This window comes from Aulonocara sp. 'chitande type north' Nkhata Bay, linkage group LG2 (assembly GCF_057382095.1).
Source record: "Aulonocara sp. 'chitande type north' Nkhata Bay isolate Kocher_YH1m ecotype deep benthic linkage group LG2, A_spYH_male_GT1.1, whole genome shotgun sequence".
NCBI lineage: Eukaryota > Metazoa > Chordata > Actinopteri > Cichliformes > Cichlidae > Aulonocara > Aulonocara sp. 'chitande type north' Nkhata Bay.
In genome coordinates, this window is record NC_141345.1 from 34,398,438 (window position 1) to 34,412,557 (window position 14,120).

At 39.6% G+C, this 14,120-nt stretch overlaps 1 protein-coding gene across 2 annotated transcripts in view; it reads left to right on the forward strand.

Moving 5' to 3' along the window:
- lingo2 (leucine rich repeat and Ig domain containing 2) overlaps positions 1–14,120 on the forward strand; it is a 207,147-nt gene that overhangs the window by 104,265 nt on the left and 88,762 nt on the right. The gene's annotated exons all lie outside the window — the stretch shown is intronic.

Consider the following 14,120-nt stretch of genomic DNA (forward strand, 5'->3'; position numbering starts at 1 on the left):
TCAATAACAGCGTGGTAGCACACCCGGACAGTGTCTTTATTGCGGCTGGGGATTTTAACCACGCGGACCTGAAATCTGTACTTCACAATTTCCACCGTAATGTGAAGTGTGCTACCAGAGGAGATAGAACGTTGGACCAGGTGTACACCAACATGGCGAATGCGTACAGAGCCCAGGCTTATCCCCACCTGGGTCTGTCAGACCATCTCTCCCTTCTGCTACACCCAATATACACACAAAAGATCAAGAGCACTGGGATTACAACCAAAACCGTGAGAACATGGCCGCAGGACGCTATTCCGATGCTTCAGGACTGTTTCCACTGCACAGACTGGGATGTATTCAAGGTGCAGGACACTGACAATCGTGTCGCATTGGACAGTTACACCTCCACTGTCTTGGACTACATCTGTTTCTGTGTGGACAATGTAACAACTTGGAAACGATTCCGTGTGTTCCCTAATAATCCACCCTGGATGACACACGGAGTTCAACAACTTATTCGAACAAGGAACAACGCTTTCAAATCCGGGGACCAGGAGGCATACAGTGCTGCCAGGGCCAACCTGAGAAGAGGCATCAAGACTGCCAAGCAGCAGCACAGGAGGCGTATCGAGGCCAGGTTTGAGAACAACACAAACCCAAGGCAGGTCTGGGAGGGCATCAGGGCTATCACGGACTACAAAAGAAGAACACCATCACCCTCAGCCGACAGTTCTACTCTGGCTGAGGATCTAAATCTCTTTTATGCACGTTTTGACAGGGAGAACACCGACCCTGTCCTGTCCCCTCTCCCCTCAACCGACCCTGCTCCGGTCCTGAGCACTCATGAGCTGAGGCGTGTGTTCCGGAGCATTAACACCAGGAAGGCGGCCGGGCCGGATGGAGTGCTGGGCCGGGTGCTAAAAGACTGTGCTGCGGACCTGGCGGACGTCTTCACCTCTATATATAACACCTCGTTGTCCTGTTCACTGGTACCATCCTGTTTCAAAGCAGCAACCATCGTTCCCATCCCAAAACAGTCAAATGTCACATGTCTGAACGATTTCAGACCTGTGGCACTCACCCCCATTCCCGCCAAATGCCTGGAGAGACTGGTCATTAAACACATCAGAGCTGCTTTTCCACCATCCCTGGACTCGCACCAGTTTGCATACAGGGAGAACCGGTCAACCGAGGATGCGATCGCCACAGTGCTGCACACATTACTGAAGCACTTGGAACACAGGAACACCTATGCATGGCTCCTCTTTGTAGACTACAGCTCGGCTTTTAATACCATCCGGCCATACAAACTCCATCCCAAACTCCACCAACTGGGACTTAACTCCTCTCTGTGCAACTGGATTGTGGACTTCCTCACTAACCGTAGACAGAGTGTCAGAGTGGGTAAGAACACCTCTTCCACCCTTGTGGTCAACACCGGTGCCCCTCAGGGGTGTGTTCTGAGCCCTCTGCTATACACTCTCTTCACCCATGACTGTATTTCCTCCTGCGCGTCCAATCTCATTGTTAAGTTTGCAGATGACACTACAGTGCTCGGACTTATATCCAACAATGATGAGACAAACTATAGGACAGAGGTGCAACAACTAGAGTCATGGTGCCACGACAATAACTTGGTCTTAAACACCAAAAAGACCAAGGAGATCATTGTAGATTTCCGGAAGAGGGGCCATAACAACCATCTGCCTCTCTTCATTGGCAGTGAGGCGGTGGAGAGGGTGAGCAGTTTTAAATTCTTGGGGGTAACTGTGACCGAGGACCTGTCCTGGGGCAACCATATCACCTCAGTTGTACGGAAGGCCCAACAGCGCCTCTACTACCTGAGGAGACTGCGGAGCGCACACATTCCCAGATCTCTGATGTTGAACTTCTACAACTGTGCCATCAGCAGCGTTCTGACGTATGGATTTCTAGTGTGGTTCCCCAGCTGCACCAAGGCCGATCAGCAAGCACTCCAGCGGGTGGTGAAAGAAGCTGGCAGAATTATTGGAACAAGTCTGCCAGAGATCAGTAATATCTTCCCCACTCGCTGTCTGAGGAGGGTGCACAGTATCCTGCGGGACCAACATCACCCTGCGCGCCACCTTTTCCATCTGCTGCCCTCAGGGAGAAGGTACAGGTCTATACAGGCCAGAACATCCAGACTGGCCAACAGCCTGTATCCACAGGCTGTGAGGCTCCTGAACTCTCTGCCCCCCTCTCACGGACAATAACCATATCCAACTTCTTAATAGCAATGAACTGGTCTGCATTGGTGCATCATATCTTTATTCTCTTCCCCCTCCTGCCCCCCCCCCCCTCTTTCTTAAATAGATAACTATCATATCTGATATCATATCTCACAGTACAATAATATTGAATGGGTTGCATTGTTGTATTTTGTCATGTTTCTCAGGTCTTTGTCTGAATTTCTACGAACATTATTGCTAAGGATTGTCTTATTGCATTGGAGTCACACTGGGTTAAATATGTACACTTGGGTTTTAAGGGGTATTTATTATTTTCTTCTTTTTTTTGGGTTGTATGGAAGCCCCAAACGCAATTTCATTGTTCTTGACAATGACAATAAATAAATAAATAAATACTAAATACTAAATACACTGTAAAGGTACTAGAGAGGTAAATGCTCATGTGCTTGGCAGAAATGGTGGATGTGGGTGCTGAGCATGCAGAGACAAAGAGCTGAAGCCCCCACATTGTTGTGATGGATGGCTGTGGAGCAAACTAACAAATTTAAACTCTTGAACATATTACAACCCCTAAGTGTACCAAGGCATCCATTTGCATCAGTTCTCTTAATCAGAGCCTCAAAGAAAAATAATAACTTGCAAATTTACCAGAGTGTCTCCTTTGTGTTAAGTTATTAAGCAATACTGATTTTAAATGGCCTATAATCAAAGTACCTAATTTGCCAGTAATGGAAATAGCATATGATAGAAATCATTCAGAATAGCTATTGTGGTTGAGTGCGTGCCACAATACTATTTAAATGAACGGGAATGCAGGTGTTCCTATCTGACAGAAAATATATTTTCTGTTTTGTTTTTGTGTTCATTTCAGGGCGTTTCTACCTTGGAATAATTGAAATAGCAAATCACTCTATACGATAGGTATGCAGAACTGCTGCTCCAGTCAATTGTTTTGGAGATAAAGAAGGAATAATTATGTTTTTCCATTTTCATAAGTGAGGCCATTATCATGGCATCTGTTGAGAAGTGGTGTTAAACCTTCTATTCGAACAGCCCCTATTACTTTAATGATGATATGTCTTCCCTGTTGACATTGGTGGATCTGTTTTTTATCTATTTGTGCTAAGACTTGAAGACAGACCCTGAATTTAAATGGCCAAGTTTCGCAGCTTGTGTCACAGTCTGACAGAGGCAGACTGTATGTATTATGAAAAGGACCCAAAATGCGGACACCATGAAACAAAAACTTAAATGTTAATGCCGTTTATTAAGGCTTGTGAAAACATTACAAAACAAAAGGCAGAGGAGAAGCTAAACAATAACCTAAACTGGGAGAGCTAAGATAACATAGAAACCCAAAACGTGAACCCTAACATGGACACAAAAATACCTGGAGCACAGAACCTGGAAACATGACACAAAGGACAACAGACGACCTGACAATGACACACTGAAAACAGAAGACTTAAATACACAGGAGGTGATTAGGGGAAATGGGAACACATGGAGGAACAGCTGACTTACATGAGCCTAATGACAGGACAAGGGAAGTGAAACTAAATACAATGAACAAAGAACACATGACTCCTTCAAAATAAAACGGGAAACATGAGACAGACATGATAATACAAACTTGATAACATAAGATACGCAGCATGAAACAAAGGGTGAGGGAAACATAAATACAGGGGAAGAAAACACAAGGAGTCTAATAACCGAATGAACTTCGCTAATCTAATTAACTTAAACATAAACAACATCCAAATAAACTAAAACTTAAAACGCTGGGTCAACAGACCCAGGAACATGACAGCTTGGCTTCGTTATAACTGCCCTCATAAGTGTTACCAACAAGCCTGCTAAAATTTGGACGATAGAGTTTTACATTAATAACACTGGAGGTCTAAATGTCTACATTCATATAAGGACAGAGCACCATTTCTTTTTCAAACTTGCTACCCAGTAATTGGAAGCTGGTGTTATTAGTCACATTACACTAAATGAAAGGTAACATGTGCACAGCTACTGTATAACTGTAGTTCACCCTAATTTACTGTGCAAACCAGCTGGAAAGTTATATGGAAAAGTCAGCAGAGCAGCATAGTTTAGCAGCAGCCACAGAATGGTGAGGTATTAAGATGCACAAAAAAATCTGCCAGGAATTGGAAGATACTTTCTTCTGCAAAAATAAATGAATAAATAAAGGCCTACTTTCTTTTGTTTAATACAAGACTTTGTGTCCAGTTGTGTCTATGTTAGGCTAAACTAAAACTACAGAAAAAAGTGGTTGGGGACCGGAGCACAAGCAAAAGCATTTCAACAGTGGACAATTAATTGTGTTCTCCTTGCCTTTGAAACGGTCACTTCAAAGAAGGAGACCAGGTCTAAAAGCACTCACAAAAAGGTGCAGTTTTCACACCGATATTGGTGCATCAAGATAGCGATAAAACAACGATAAATTTGCAATAAGATGGTTTGCCATAGTACTGCAATTAAATAGGATAAGTGTCTAATCATTTGGCCTGTGTAGCAAATCTGTTTCAAATGAGTGAAAAGATCAACCACAACCTGACCGTCATTCACTGCATCATTTACAATTAAACCTTGCAATCCATGAATTATTATTATTAAGTCTGACTGATTACAATGTGCTGGCGATCTGTCGGTTTATAAATTAGATGGGGATTAATTGCAAATGTTTGCCAGTCTGTTTGAGAGTGACCACAGTCGGTCTGGGTTGGACCCAGAAAGGTTACATCAGTTTTTGTCCTAGACCAAATTTGGTTTGAGGGTATAGAGAAATACCAAAATCTGTATCGCTTTTTACTCACTGAAAAGGTAGCAAGTAATATTGCTGTGTGATAAAGTGCGCTCAGTTTAATTAGCTCAGATGACATATTTCTGTGTTTGCAAACATTTAATTATTATTATTATTACTATTATTTTATTTTATTGTTTTGTTTTTGGTCATTTTGCACATCTTTGTTTCTAAAAAAATGTGAAGCAATGCAAATATTCTGAAACTGCCAAAGATTGTGGTTGTTTTTTGGTTTTTTTAGGTTGGTGGAAGGTCTTATAAATAATCAGTCATTAGTAACATAACTTGGAATAACTTGCCTATAATTAAATTGATATTGTTAAACATCTAAGAATCATCTAAGAATCTGTTGTCTTCTGAGAGCTTTGCAACGTGACTCACAAATAATAAGTCTCCAAAAAATCATAAAGAAAAAAAAGTTGAGTACGAAAAAGTAAAGAGAAGTAAAACAAGTGTTCTCTTAAAAGATTTTTCCTGTTTGTGTGCAAGCATGGAAAATATTTAACTGCTTTCCATGCTACAGTATGTAATTACAGTACATGATAGACAAAAGCTCAAGCTGACACCTGCTATGCTCAGTTTGGCAGAAAAGAAAAACGCCCAGGTGCTCTCTTGTTTTCTCATCCCCTCTCTCTCACCTTCTTTTCTATTTCTCTGGGAGATTGTGTGTTTGAGTAAGTGTTTATGTGCTGGGAACAGCGTGTGTGCTTTAGCTTTCCCGCTGGTGCCGTGCACTGGTTTTGCCTATAAGCAAGCGACCTATTTTTCTCAGCTCTGAATGAAGTAGACATTTGAACACAGAGTGAAGCAGAGCGACAGGGAAGGAGAGGGTGCAGATCAGTTCCTTTGCTTTTATTCAGGCTTGTGGATTAATTACCCTGTACCTAAACCTGATCCTGTGCTGTGAGCGAGACACTTTGGCATCACCCTGATCAATAATGCATTTTTCTGTCTCTCCATTTAATTTGCACGCAGGCCCTACGCACTGGCATCACCATCTCCCTAGAAAAGTGTAACAGACACCTGATATCCAAAGTGCAACACTCCCTCCCTCCTCTGTTGTTCACTGACAAATTGATTCTCTCTCAATGTGCTGCATTGAAAGAAATCATCAATCGTCTGAGCGGTGTAATAAGATACAGGGCATGGATTAGCTCCTGGACTTGTACAAATTAGTTCCTCTTTTTGGGTTGAACTGTGACATTCCATTTCCAGACATTATGTATTTTGTGATGTCAAAGTTTAAGAAGCAAGACAGTGTAGTAGATGTTAGTGCTCCTTGAAAATGGTAGCTTAGCTAGCACAATGCTGCATCTGCAGCAGTCGGGCAGGAGTAGCTGTTGATAGCAAGGTCAAACTATCGGGGGAGACAGGTAAGTCATCTGATCTCATGTGATTTATCTGCTGTGTTTGTGTGTGTTTAGCCCAGCATTGAAAGAAGAGATGATTGTTGAGATCTTAGACTTTGTGCTTTGTAAAGTGTGTGGTTTTCCTGAATATCTAATTGAGTCACCACTCTCCAATGTTGAGCAGATCACTTTGTGCACCTGCACCTGAGTGTGTTAGGGTTTTGTTCATGTCTGTGAGCAGAGAGACTTCTTTCAGTGAATGGAGCCCCAGATACACTAAATGCATTGGCAAATTTAAAAAGCATAAACTGTTGTGATTTCTGGCATAGTTTACTGATTTTAAGATCATGATTTGTATATGAGGGCACACACACATACATACACTGGTTCATTAAAATGTGTTACCAAAGAAAATGTAGCCAGGGACTGTTTGGCACTTTTCACTGCAATACATTTTGTATTTGTAGAGAGTGAAATATTTAATGTATTTCAGTGCACCAGTGCACATTTGCACAGTCATCCATAGTGTCCTTATCAGGTCAAATGAGGTTATACAATAAAGTAGCCTGAAGTATAATAACAAGTTTTGCTGAATGCACTATGGTAATAGAATTTGTGTGACTTAAATGTATCTGTGGACAGGTGCCACGATAAGTGATGCAGCGGGCTAAGTGAAGCAGTAGGTAGCATACACAGAATCTCATGGGAAACTGGTGAAGGGTAGTCAGCTCTGACTTGCACTGTTAGAATCTTTTTATACATAATAAATTAGATTCTCCTGCAGCCAATGCATGGTCCCACTCACTGTATGATCTATGAACATTGCGTGATGGTTTTTGTCCTAAATATTTCACTGCTATTAAAACAAACAACAGCTGACCATTATGCAAACAAACAATAAGCTATTTAATGCTGTTGTGCAACTGTACAATTTAGCTTGAATTGAGCTCTGATGTATAATGATCATGTATGCTGCGCATTGTTTTTTTGTGTTGTTTAGAGTTCTTTTTCCTCAAAATTCTAAGTTAACTATCCTACTGCCACAATAGTGCATCTCTGAACGGCATGCTTATTGCTCTTGTTAAGTGAATCTGATTTGTCAGCGCTCCTTTTGTATCTTTATAGAGATTCAGACTGACATCAGCAGTCCACTTACTGCCTAATGCTAAAGAGAGTGCTGAGCCAATTAAGCAGTTGCCTTACTTCAGGCAATATGTTGAACAAATAAACTCCTCATGCCAATACCTGGCTTCTCGGTGTACTAGGGTGCCTCACCCAGTTAAGTGCAGTGGAATGTGACTTTTTTACTGTTAGAATGGATTTGCTTAGTAAATCAACATTAACCCTTTAACACAATCTTGCTGCCCAATAATAAAGTGAGGCAGCAAAGGGAAATTAGGAGCTTTTTATGTGTCTTTTTCTTTTTTCAGCATGTGTCTGTTTAATCAACTCTACCTCTGTCATCCTTTACTGAACATTTAATATTTAATAAAAGCTATTTATCTTCCAAAATGGATGCTTATTAAATAAAAACTAAATAAATAAAAACAATTACATTTATAATGTTTAATTTTGTCAATTGTATGTGTGTGAGACAAATGTTTCCAAAGGCTGATATTTTCATTCGTTTTTCATTTTTAGGACAATTACCTCACATGTATCACTGGAGTTTGTTATCCGTAATATGGATTTGTAATGTTATTATGAATGCTTGTAGTTGTATTGTTAATTTATGGAAATGAATGCACCTCTGTTAAATAGGAAATGCAGTTTTGTTTTTTTTAACCAAATCTCATGATATTATGGTAAATGAAAATAATTGTAGCTTTTTAAGTACCAAGAGTGTCGCGCAAACCCACTTCCAAGCCAGCTTAGACATGGTGTAAAATGTAAATTAAAACAATGCAATGATTAATAATCGAACATAGAAGAAGATAAAATGTATCATTTTAAGATATTCTGGTAAAGGACTGCAGGCTGGACAAGTTCAGCACTCTTCTGCTACAAAATCATGCTGTTGCTGTAGATACTGTATGTGGTCCAGCATTGTCTTGCTGAACTATGCAAGCCCTACCCTGAAAAGGACCCTGTCTGGATGGAAACATATATTGCTGTAAAACTAAAAATATTTTTTTTCAGCATTGATAAATTATTTTGAGATGTTTGGGCTGCCACTTCCATAGGCACAGGTGCACCCCTTACCATCAGAGATGCAGGCTTTTGAACTGAGTGCTGATAAAAAGTCAAATGGTTCCTCTCTTTACTTCAGAGAATGTGGCGTCTGTGTTTTCCAAAAAGAATTTCAAATTTCAATTCGTCTGTCCACAGAATAGTTCTCCTCTTTGTCTCAGTCCATTTTAAATAAGCATCTGGCCCAGGGAAGATGGCAGTGTTCCTGGATAATGTTCACATATGGCTTCTTTTTTGCATAATAGAGCTTTAACCTGCTTTTGTGGATGGCATGGTGAGCTGTGTTCAGACTATGATTTCTGGAAGGGTTCCTGAGCCCAGTGATTTCCATGGTAGAATTGTGCCTGTTTTTAGTGTAATGCTGTCTGAGAGCTTAACAATCAATACTGACTTTTGGCCTTGTCCATTGTACACAGAGATTTCTCCAGATTCTATGAAGCAGTTGATGATATTATGTACTGTAGATTATAAGATATTCAAAGTGTTTCCAGTTTTATATTGATGAACACTTTTTGGAAATGACTCCAGAATTTGTAGACTCCATTTTTTTGTATAATTGGTGAATTTCTGCTCATATTTATATCTGAGAAACTCTGCCTCTCTCACATGTTGTTTTTGTACTCATCCATGTCACTAACCTGTTGCCAATTAACCTAATTAGTTGCAGAATGTTCCTCCAGTTGTTTCCTCTTAGCATCACTTACTTTTCCTGCAATTTGTTAACTCTGACCAAACTTTTATGAAAATATGTTCCTACCATAAAATTTTAAATTAGTTAAAAATGTTCTTAAAATGATAAATTCTGACATTTGATATGGTTTGTGTATGCTGTTGTGAACAAAATATTTATTTTTGAGATTTGCAAATCATTACATCTTTTTTATAAGATAATAGCACACAGATGAATGGATACAGCTGTTCAAATAAAACAATCCATGATGTGATGTGGTGTGTGATGGTTTGCAGGGAAATCACCCTTTATATCAGTTGACATGGATAGTTTATTTACTTTCTTCCTGATTGAAAATCTTGAAAATCCTCATTATGAAGCATGCGCCTTTGTTCACTCAGGAAAATGCATCCAAAGAAAGTAATTTTAGTGTACAGGTAACTAACTGGTGTTGCTGGCAGTTTTTAGTGCACATTACAAAGTTACTGATTCTCCATTAGTGTGCTGACAACAAAAACCCCCATTTTAGTGTCTTATTTAATGCAGGCTAATGAAAACACACCGGCAGCTCTTGGTTTGGATTGTGATTCACAGCTGTGAGATGACTGTGTACTGAAGAGGAGAGTGTTTCCTACTTGCACCTGCCCTTCTGTATTTGTCTCCATTACAGACAGAACAAGCTGTAAAATCTAGAGAGTTGTATAGTTTATGAAACACACCCCGTTTCTGACAAATTCTATTAATATTTTAGGCTCTGTATTGTGTTCCCAGTGACAAAATACTTGGTGTATTGGAAAAAAAAAAAGAAGCATTTTTTGCCAGATGTGGGGACATACACGCAGCTACCAGGGTAGCTCTGGGAGACAGTAATGTAGTCTTGTAACTCAATCTCTGAGCACACCACTGAATGGAGAAATGCAGCTTCTTTGGCTCATAGTCTGTCATTTCTCTGCTGTGACCTTTTTCTGATTAGAGACTGCACTGATCCCGGAGCAGTCATTTGACCAAGAGCAGAACAATGAAAAGACAACAGTGTGATGATTTGTTTTCATTTATGGTTATGGCATAGCAGTAGAGGTTGTAGACGGCAACTTTCAGTATATTATGTCATATCAAAGCTGGTGAACTGATACTATTTACAGTCTCGATTTAATGATACTTCAGTACAGATTTTTTATTACGTAAACAACTGGAAGCATGGGCAAATCTTTTTCTTGTCTTATAGCTGTTGTTCTTTTGGGAAGGAGACAATTTTATATTGCTAGCTTTGATTAGTGTACCTGCATACATCAGTGAAACCACATTTAAGAAATGCCCAAGCACTTAAGTAAATAATTTAAAAGATAAGCTCTCCATGTAACACAATAACTTGTAAATATTGTAGCCTTACACAGTCACACTGGAAGTAAATAAGTTATACTAAAAATACCTCCAACTTTAGCTAGTGCATTGCATGCATAAAGAATGAAGAATGGCAGTTTTTATTTTTCCACTGAATTGCAATGCCACCACTCAAGAAGCAGTGAATGGCACAGTATCTTCTTTTACTCCCGGGAAAAGGGCCTCGGACACATTCTTTGAGCTATCCCATGGCTTAACAACCATAACAGTTGGGAAATTGATCTCTTCAGACTTTGATTATCTCCATAACTCTATATAAACAGATAGGACATGGTTGCTGCGGTTTTTAAAATGACCAGGGGTTCAATCTGCCATCATGAACCTGTCAGCTGTGTGTTGGACAGCGATGGCCACAAAAATTGAAAGCTTATGCTACTTGAATCCAAGGCTACAAACATGACTTACCACAAACATAAAATGGGCCTTAGAATTTTGTCAGGTTATCACAGGTTTCTTATCAAGGTCAGGAAAAAACGTTTTGTTTTTTGTTTTGTTTTTTTAGACTGAAACCTGTCAATTCTCGCGTGATTGTACTAATAATTAAAAAAGCACCATACAATACAAAAATTGCATTCTCCTGGATGGGAGGGACCTTTTCTGTGATGTTTAACAGAGGGAAAAATGACAACAATGAAGGGCAATAGGACAGAATATTTCATAAAAGCAGACACCTTACAATTCAAGAGCCTTTTTTGTGAAACTAGCCGTACTAATCTTGTTTGAAAAATGGGGTGTGGAAATTTTTGCATACCTGGTCTTGATAACAAGCTTGCAAAAATGAGTGGCACAGTGGGTGGAAATGTGTTAAAAATAATGGAGTGAGCACAATCTATTTCTGCCCTAGTGTGTTCCTCACGCTGCTACACATAAACCAAATGAAGCATTTCTATTGATTGTCACTTCCTTGGATTCCAGTGTTTGGGGACAGGAGTGTGGGGATCTCCTACTATCAGCTGATATGGCTCATTGCTCATCATGGACTAATAAAGAGCTTTGCTGGTACCATTGTGCATTCTCTGTGGCTGGTGACAAACTAATGACAAGCCTTAAAAATGCCTTTACAATAGAAACAATAAAAGATGGGGAGTCCCAGTTATTGCCTTAGCAAACATAAACCTTCATATGTATTTTTGGAATAAATGAAGTCACTGGGACAGAGTGGTTGGCGGAGGTTGGGGCAGGCTGAAAGCTCAGATAGAGGTCATGATTCCGCTTGACAATGGCTGCTTTATTGCAGATGATATATTCATTTGAGCAAGGAATCTGTGTGTAATAGCTGACCTGTGTTTTCTGATGTCGCATAAACCCATAGTAATCTATGTCCCTGTATGTCCCTCTGGAAAAACGTATATTGGACAGAGAGAAGCAATCAATGAATTTCAGAGCACAAATCACCCTTTTGCACAGGGAACATGGAGTATGCCATAGCCAAACACCACCATGACACCAAACACGGCTCTCCTGGCACTCTGCCTTTCATTGGACTTGAACTAATAACTCCTCTGGCCACAGGGGGCAGTCTACCAAAGTTCCTGTCTCCGAGTGAGATGTATTTCACACTTGCTGGTTTAAAATGTTTCTTCTGAGCAAATTTACATAAAATACAATAACAGAGACTATTGTAACTTGTAACTTCAGCCAGAATTCTATTACTTTGTTTTGATTATCATATTATCAAAAGAATGTTTATGAAATTGGGAAGTTCATTACCATGTGAAGGCAATTACCTTCCAAACTACTAAGCATAATATCACGACCTCGAGTTTAGAGGACACGAGGCTGAATTGTTTACATGTTTGCTGACATTTGTTTGTTGCCAGAATAAGCCAACTTTTTTATGAAGGTTTCGGCAAGTACTAACTGTTAACTGTACCTTTGGGTATTCAACATTGGACCACTGCCAACTTATCATTGCATGTTAAAGAAAAAAAAAGCTTAGCAGTTAGTTTGTCTGACTTTATGGCTGTTTACACTCTATCCCCATTTACCTCCTTTGAACCCAAGTCTCCACAAAAAGATCACAACATAGGAAATAACAGTGAGGGAAGCAGGGTGAGCTTTTGATGTCAACTACTTTTATTACCTTTATTATTTACGGAGTCATTACAACACTAAACTAGTTTAGTTTAGTGAATTGGTGGAGTGAAGGGAGTAAAATAGTTAGAGTGCAGGTCCTTAGCAAAAAAAGCCCCAGGTTCAGTTTCACGTGATTATTCTTGAGGAAGACACTGAACTCTAACAGGCTATAATGAGAATTCTTAGCTCACGTTAACCCTCTCCATAGAGATCAGAAACTGACCCTGCAGATAAAATCTTGACCTCTGCTTCTTTCCTTTATAGATAATTAGGCAATTGCTTGGTATTAATAATAATCTTCTATCAGCATGGAAAAGGGAAGAATGATTGTGGCATAGAATAAAGAACTGTATGTTGTTTTTGCTGTTTGCGTATCCTCATCACATGTTACAGAAAATTGACTGCTTGAATCATAACATACTGAAAAATGTATTAGTACATTTTGTTAGGGTGAGAGATGGAAAAAAATCATCAAAGATTAAGCAGCATGCAGTAATTTATTTTGTGTTGCTTGGATAGCAGGAAAACCCTGAAAAGACTTTAGCTACTTGACTTTATTGCCAATATACACATTGTCTCTTTAGTTTTTTTGATGTCTCATCAAAGATTTAGAGATCTGTCAGAAACAGTTCCTGATCCATTCAAACTGAAAATGACAATAACTGCACAATTATTTTACACATGCTGTCATAGCTGGAAATATCTGGCTATAATGAACGTGTTAACAGAAACTTAATTCAATCTGAAAAAAAGGGAGAAAGAAAATTCCCATATGACTAAATCATTATTTTACATTAATATACCTTCAGATACAGAGGAAGAAAAAAAAAGCAACTTAGTGACAGACAGATACACAGAAAGAAAGACAGAGAGCTTTTTTCCACTACATACATTTTCAGAACACTTGTGATTCTCGATCCCAGCATGCCGTACCCTGCCACTGCCATTACAGATGCTCTAAAATTGAATATAGATTTCAGTGAGCAAGGCTGGTGTGCCCGATGAATCTCAATTTGCTGCTGTCTATATTTCTTAGTCACTACTATGGATAGCTCAGAGGGAGGCAGTGAGAGGCCTATGGCTGCTCCTGCCAAACTGTCAGTTGCAAGTGTCAAATGATGATTGGTTCCTCATAAAAGTCCATATTTATCCCAGTCTAATTCCTGCCTTACATCATTTAATCACCAATATCTACGTTAGAGAGTAGTAAAGGAACAGATAGTGCAAAGATCTGCTTTATTTCACAACAGTGGCAATTTAAGAGAAAAGGAAACCCACAAGATGACAGTTTCTCCGCAGACAAAGATTGTAAGAATAGTTTACAGTAGCTCGAAGGTGGAACAAACGTACCAGAGCTTTCCCAAGGGGAGTGGAGGTGCCTTGCCTCCTGTTTACCTGTCAGTCTATTTACAGCAGGATTT